This window comes from Pelobates fuscus, chromosome 1 (genome assembly GCF_036172605.1).
Source record: "Pelobates fuscus isolate aPelFus1 chromosome 1, aPelFus1.pri, whole genome shotgun sequence".
Classification (NCBI taxonomy): Eukaryota; Metazoa; Chordata; class Amphibia; order Anura; family Pelobatidae; genus Pelobates; species Pelobates fuscus.
Genome location: NC_086317.1, coordinates 492,533,699 through 492,541,746, shown reverse-complemented (window position 1 = coordinate 492,541,746; position 8,048 = coordinate 492,533,699).

The following is an 8,048-nucleotide window of genomic DNA, read 5'->3' as shown; positions in this document are numbered from 1 at the left end:
TTCGCATTCAGTCCGATGTAACTTACTTTTAAAGTTTTTATTTCTTGCTCTGTAAATCTAACTTTAACCTGCAGGGTCTTACAAGCTATTAGTAGAGAAGATAAGAAATTCCAAAATAAAAATAGTTTAAAATTAAGGAAGTGTAAACATTAGATGACTCTTTGCAGGAAGTGTTTAGGAAGGCGGTGTAAGTGACATGCAGGGAGGCGTGACTAGGGCTGCATAAACAGAGTGATTTATAAATAAATGTAACTACTTATGTCAGAGAATTGAGCAGTCAGACTACAGGGGCATGATCTTGCACCAAAACTGCTTCATTAAGCTAAAGATGTCTTGGTGACTATAGAGTCCCTTTATTTCTGTGACTGGGAAATTATTTGAACGTCTATTAAGGGATAATTTTCAGGAATTCATGGTTTTATAAAACATAGGTCATGTCAAACTAACCTAATTGCATTCTATGAAGAAGTAAGTAGGAGTATAGATCAGGGTGTTGCAGTGGATGTGATCTGCTTGGATTTTGACAAGGCATTCAATATGGTTTCTCACAGTTGGTTAGTGTTCAAACTAAAAGAAATTGGTCTAGATGAATATTCTTGTTCTTGGGTAGAACATTGACTTAAGGATAGAGTAGAACGAGTTGCCATTAATGGTAAATTTTCAAGCTGGACAAAAGTGGTAAGTGGTGTCTGGAACAAAACCCCCTATTATTGCCTGGAAACCCTAAACTCAACTGTGTGCACTAAAACCCATGTTTAAACTTTATATTTGCTGCATGGAACTGTGAACAAAGACTATTTGTTTATTTGCATTCACTGAAAAGGATTAATCGTGTTGTGACAAAATGTATTTTGTCACTGTTCCTTTAAGTTACAAATTGCCCTGTTCCCCTGGATGAACAATGCCCCTTTAAGACTGTGACGGACCTGCTGGCACTCCGACCGAGTACCTCCGCCAATCGATGCTCCTAGTGCTTGCCGAGGACTCCAAGCACTCCAACCTACACCATCAGCACTGCAGACTTATCCCATCCCCCAAGCATGAGCAAAGGCTTCAAGAAAGGGTCAAGCAGGTCTGTTTAATGAGCACACAAAAGCAACAGCACTCATGCAGCAAAACCACTCCTCCTCAGAGGAAAACAAAATGACAGTTAAAGACAGACAGTGTTTGTATATATGACAGTTATTGGAAGTTGCAGAACTGTGCCAGTACCATTTAAAGGGCCAGAACAGTCTTTTAAAAAACCAATAAGTCCAAATGGTATTTCTAACTGGCAAAGTCTCCCATGGACCATAGTCATACGGCAAGAGGCTGGTAATTAGTCCTCTCCAGGCACAAGTGGCGAAGGGCACTTCGTAACAAATACTATGTCCCCAGACCTGTAATAATAAGCGGCGGCTATCTTTATTCAGTCGTACGCGGTCAGCGGTGTGTGCCCCTGAATCCATGGAACTGAAATCGGCTACACATTTGAATGAACACTGCTGACCCTTACCTTCTCCTCCACTCAGTTTTCAGTCGCAGCTTCTAAGTCCCATTCGGCAATTTGAACACACAGTGAGACTAAAATATTTTCACGAACGGTGCCCCGTTCGTGCATGCGAATAGGACTTAGTCATTTTTCTGAGGGAAATTGACCGACCGCTCAGCCCAAATCAATGGAACTGTTTTGGGCAGGAAAATGTGCTTGTGGTCGGTCGCAAAGGACTTCCGGCTAACTTTTTAACTACTGAAGGGATTTGTATGATTTTTGACAGTGTTCATATTTGAAGTATGCTGAGTATTAATATATTAATAATTTTTATGGAGATTGGATGTATAGTTTTAAAGTTACAGTACATGTGTAAAAAGTATATTTTTGTGGGAATGAATGGGAGTGTTTAACTGTATATTACGTGTTTTATTGGTTGTTTTACAAAACCCTGTGGGTGGTACTACTGTATGTGTGTAAAACCTGCATAAAAGAAAGCCCTTTGGTGCTGATTAAAAGAGTTCTACTTCACCCTTCAAAACGTAGCCTCGTCTCGTTATTGAAAGGGAACCTGCTCAGCAAAATCACTAGCTCTTTTAAGAGCTCTGCTTTACTCTCTACTCGGATTCAGCGAAACTCCACTTCAGCACAGCATCTTCCCGGGAAAAATAATGTCTCCAACGGCTGATACCCCTCTACAACTTGGGTAGCCATTACAGTGTCCCTCAGGGATCTATTTTGGGACTGCTTATGTTTATAAATAATTTGAAATAGGCATTGAAAGTCATGTTTCAGTGTTTGCAGATGACACAAAACTCTGTATAATACAATGTGAGTAGGATAATACTTCGCCACAGGGGGATTGATATAGATTTGGGGACTGGGCACTCAAATGTAGAAAAAATGCAAAGTTATGCACTTTGGCGTAGAGAATGCACAAACAATTCACTCCCTAAATGCTAGTGAATTGAAGATTAGGTTTAATGTCCTCTGGGGCTGGTAGGTCAAAACTGGCTGCCGAACTGCCCTGCCATAAACACATGCCAGTGTAGAGCTAAAGAGCCACCATGGAGTGAAAAGGTTGACATGCTTCTGAATCTCCCAGATAAATTGTTCGCCAAACAGGAGCCGTTTTGCCTGAGGGCTTGTGGGCCCAACTCATTCTAACCTTAATCTTGGAGTTGATTTAAAGCAGGACTGCCCTTCTATACTCTGTACACAGTGCTATGATGGGGTTGCCCAGGAGGCAAATGGCTTGCAAGGCCCAGTCCCTGATACAAGCCAGGTCCAATGATGTGCCCTGGGAAAAAGCTTAATTTGCCAATAGTAGAACCTTGCCAAGAGCCCAAGGACATTCAGCAGTTTATCTTGGGCAAGCTTCAATCCTAGATAGGAAAATGGACACAGTGGAGTCAAATTCGGGATTCTGCGTGATCTTGTCCAGCAGACAAGGCCTGGGGCATTCCGTCTGTAAACGATTACAGACCTCCCGTTCAAGGGGTTTGCACAGCCAAAAATGTGAAAACTGACAGATGATCTGGGAGCAACCGTTCTGAAGAGCTGTCAAATGATTCTCTGATTGAAAAATGGCATCTAGCAAGAGTTCTCTATTCTCCAATGGAGCGGTGTTCTATGTGCTCTGTGGAGGACGTCCACCACGTATCCCCTAACATAAGTAGAATCTTCCAGAGCTTCCTGCCACCTCTCTTCTCCTCAGAAGTGAAGTGACTGGCTTCCAACACTGATAAACGTCGGGGAGGCAGTGAGTCTCCATCGTCAGTGAGGCGAGACTGCATGTTAGCATACGAGAGGTCTTCTGATCCTCAGTCCTCTTTCAACGCTTTGCTGGGACCTTCCTTTCATGTTGTGAGGTACTAGACCCTTTCCAATGTAGCAGGTTTAGCTGGCCATCCAGTGGGGGCATCAGAATATGCAGAATCCTCCACCGGATGAGGGACATTAGAGTCCACCCTGGTTTGGGGAACTAAGTCTCTAAGTAAATGGGAAAGCACTAAAGACAAGGCGAGGTCTGGATGGCTGCAATGTCGAACGTGTTCGAAGAGTGCTTTGTGTAACGGCCACCACGGGAGTGGAGGGGTTTCCGTCGCCAGAGATGTCATTTCTCCCTAGTAAGAAGAGTGCTGAAGCATTCCCAAGTATTAATCCAAGCGGTACAGAAGCAGGTATAGCTTGTCCCTACAAACACGAGACTAGGCTCTATGTTGAGGGTAAAACTGGAGCCACAGCTGGCTTTTTATGCAAGTCCCCATGCAAGGGGTTTCTGGTGACGTATTCCAGGGGCATTCCCCACTGGACCTGAGAGGGGCGAGCAACATAAGCACACACATAATTACATTGTAGTCCGGGACAAAAGCCATAAGGTAAGATAAGTACATAAGAATTTAACAGTCGATTGTGGTGTCCTGGAACCGTCATATGGAGTAGGCCTGAAATAAAAAAGGGCCTACACATGAATAGTGATAAAGGGTTGAACCCAGTGATAACAGTTCTGATTAGGAGGGGGCCTGAGCTTTTATAGCCGGGTAACCCCTCCCACAATTACAGGCTACGCCTTTTTATTCGTAGTCGGGGACAAAAGCCGTAAGATAAGTACATAAGAATTTAACAGTCGGTCGTGGTGTGCCGGAACCAACGTATGGGGTAGGCCTGTAATTAAAGAGGGCAAAAAGGTTGGAGTAAACAAATAACTTTATTAAACATGAGTTACATCGCTAGACCTTTTAAATGCTGATCTTAATTCTTGTTCTGGTTGTGGAATGTAAGTGGTGTATACAGCAGATTTCCACAACCCTAGTCTTTTAATTATGTGAGTTGGGACGTTGTGGCTTGAAGCCGCCGAAGCGGCTCCAATTCTGAATGAGTGTCCAGAAAATCCTGTGGGGTCTGATGAACAGAGTTCTGATGTAATGTATGAATTTTGCTGTGGTAAAAGGGTTACCGTGTAATGATAGTAGTGGAGTATTAGGACCGAGACCTACCAGAGTAGCAAGATATGTGTCGAATAATGTGACGGGCCACCTTAGATTACCGGTGGGATAATAGCAGACCTTGGTAGGTGGACCTAGCTGATTTGTTTTGGTGTGATCTATGCTGAGTATGTAGTGGTCTGTATGGCTTTGGAGGTTTGTTATTTTGAGGTGCTGGTGATGACCCGTGATACTATTGGTGGTGAAGTCATTTGGTCGTAGGAAACCATAAAAGGCTAGATAAGCTGCTCTTTTGATAACCAGATTAGTATTGATTTTGAATGGCTTGGAGTCCAGGATATTGGAGAGTGCGCTAAACTTGGGACCGTCTATAAGAAGTCTGGAAGAGGTAGTGAGTATGTCTTATCGTTGTATGCCTTTCAACATGTTTTTGACGGGATAAGAAGACATAAAGGGGTTTGAGCTAGGGTAGACGCTAATGATGTGGTGTTGAATACATGAGAGGTATAGCTTTATAGTGTTTAATGATAATTTAAGGTTAAGGTGGCAAAAGGAGATAATTGCAATGATAGAGTCTAGTGAATGAGTGTCGCTTATCTGATAATCTGTAGTGAACTTGGTATATAGGGTGAATGCTCGATTGTATGCACGGGACGTGTTAGTGGAGAGGGCTGCTCCGGCTAGGTATCTGCTGTGTGACAGCAGTCTCTTTAGTCCAGGATGAGGTCTTGGAATGAGGGGGTGCTGACCAGTTGTCACGTATTCATCCGCTTATAAAAATGTAGTTAATGGCATTTACTGTCCACACAGGAAAAGTTGTGCCGAGCAGCAACCAAATCCACAGAAGGGTTAATGCTGAGCAGCAATTATGCATATGGGAACCTGGTAACTGCTTTGGGGTCAAAGGCCGGTTACAGCCCATCAGATCTAGAGGAGGGGTATTTAGGCCCAGTTCTCATCCTGCTCAGTGCCCTTTCGTGGTTTCCCTTGTGGTTGCCCGAGAGCGCATTATTCATTCTGGTTATTTGACTTTGGCATTGATTTGAACTTCCCTGTTTTCTGGTATCCCTGACCCCTGCCTTTTCCTAATCGTTGTGTCTCTTTCTGTATCCCTTGACCTCGGCTATTCCTGACTATTCTTTGGTACGTTAGTCCGGCCATTCTAAGGTCCGGTATACGTTACCTATCAGTCATCTGTGTTACACAATTCTACGTGCTGGATCATTCTGTAATCCTGACACCGGTCTGGTGTTGGCTGAGGGATGGGTCCTGAAGAAGACCTGTAAGTTCAATCGAGACAATGTGTCAGCGGCTGTATTGATGCTTCCTGGGATGTGTATGCATGTGATGTGGAATTGCTGTGTTGCTGCTAACCAAGTTAGCCTTCTGATTAATTTCATTATGGTGAGTGAGGCTCTTGTTTATTATGTCAGAGGCTGCTTTGTTATCGGAAAAGCATTTACTGCTTTCCCCTGCCATAGGTGTCCCCATACTCTGGAGGCTGCCACAATCAGATAGATTTTGAATAGGGCTGATGTAGTGTTAAATGAGGGTAAACCAAGGGTTTCTACTGGCCAGGAATCTCTGAACCAGTTATTTCCGAAGATGGCCGCAAACCCTGTGTGAGCTGCGGCATCAGTCCAGATGACCGGTGAGGAGTCTGATAGAGGTGTGAGAAATAGGCATGTGCATGGGAAAAAAAATTGGTTCGGTTTGGCATTCCGAAATTCGGGATTTTCACAATTCGGGACCTCGGCAATTTGGCACTTCAAGACTTCGGAACTTCGGCAACTTTGGAACTTTGGCACTTCAGCACTTCGGAAATTCGGCAACTTTGGAACTTTGGCACTTCAGCACTTCGGAAATTCGGCAACTTTGGAACTTCGGCACTTCAGCACTTCGGAACTTCGGCACTTCGACACCTCGTAAATTCGGCAACTTCGACACTTCTGAACTTCGGCATTTTGGGACTTCTCTTGCAGCCGCTCGGTAGATAACTCCCTAATTCCCACGGTATCAGGGAGTTATCTGCCAAAAGGCTGAAAGACCTGAAATTGGTCTTTCAGCCAAATTTACTAATACTAAGGAAAGATTACTTAGTATTAGTAAATTTTGCCCCTACTCGCTATACCGCGAGTAGGGGCATGTCTAGTAAACAGTGAGCAGCCTGTGACTGCTCACTGTTTAAAAAAAATTATAAAAAATAGTGCCCCCCCCGGCCCCCACCCCTGAGCGGCGGGTGGGGGCCCTAAATACTAATAAGGGGGGGGACCTAATGTCCTCCCCCCTGGCCCCCACCCCTGAGAGGCGGGTGGGGGCCCTAAAAACTAATAAGGGGGGGACCTAATGTCCAATGTCCTCCCCCCTGGCCGCCACCCCTGAGCGGCGGGTGGGGGCCCAATAAAAAAGGCCAAATAAAAAACCGACGCAATTAAAAAAAAAAAAAAAAAAACGAGCGCAAAAAAAAATCCTTCTTCACTCATGGAGGGCTCCGCGCAGACTGAGCTCTGCAGGGTGGGGGAAGGCTTATAAAGCCTTGCCCCACCCTACAATTAGGCTCAGAGCTCTCTGATTGGTGGGTTTAAGCCACGCTGTGTAATTTGACTCATAACACTCATAACACTCCTCAATTTGACTCCTAACACTCCTCAATTTGACTCATAACACTTAATCCACCAATCAGAGTGCTCTGTGTCATTTTACACAGCGTGGGAAAATTCCAAAGAACTTTCCCACGCTGTGTAAAATGACACAGAGCACTCTGATTGGTGGATTTCAAACCAAGCAATCAGAGTGCTGTGACAGGTAAATGTAGAGACTTACCTGTCAGAGCACTCTGATTGGATGGCTTAAACCCACCAATCAGAGTGCTCTGAGACTAATTGCAGGGCGGGGCAAGGCTTTATAAGCCTTCCCCCGCCCTTCAGAGCTCAGTCTGCGCGGAGCCCTCCATGGGTGAAGATGGATTTTTTTTTTTGCGCTAGTTTTTTTTTTTTTATAATTGCGTCGTTATTATGGTTTTTTTATTTGGCCTTTTTTGGGGCTTAAAAAAGAAGATTTTAGAAGAAAGAAAACATTGAATGGTAAGTTTTATTTTATTTTACAGGTACTTAGTTAAAGGTCCCCCCTCATTATTTTTAGGGTGAGGGGGTTAGGTAGGGGGATAATTTTTATTGGGGGGAGGGGTGACTAGGGGTTTGGGGACCCCTAGTCACCTAAGGGGGGGACATTTTTTTAGGGCCCCCACCCGCCGCTCAAGGGTAGGGGCCAGGGGGGAGGACCTTAGGTCCCCCCTCCTTATTAGTATTTACGGCCCCCTCCTGCCGCTGAGGGGTGGGGGCAATGGGGGAGGACACTAGGTTCCCCCCCCCCTTATTTTACTGTACGGCCCCCACCCACCGCTCAGGGGTGGGGGCCAGGGGGGAGGACATAAGGGGGAACTTATTCTAGTTTAGGGCCCCCACCCACCGCTCAGGGGTGGGAGCCAGGGGAGGACATTAGGTCCCCCCCCTTATTATAATTTAGGGCCCCCACCCACCGCTCAGGTGGGAGGACATTAGGTCCTCCCTCCTTATTCTGATTTAGGGCCCCCACCCACCGCTCAGGGGTGGGGGCCCGGGGGGAGGACA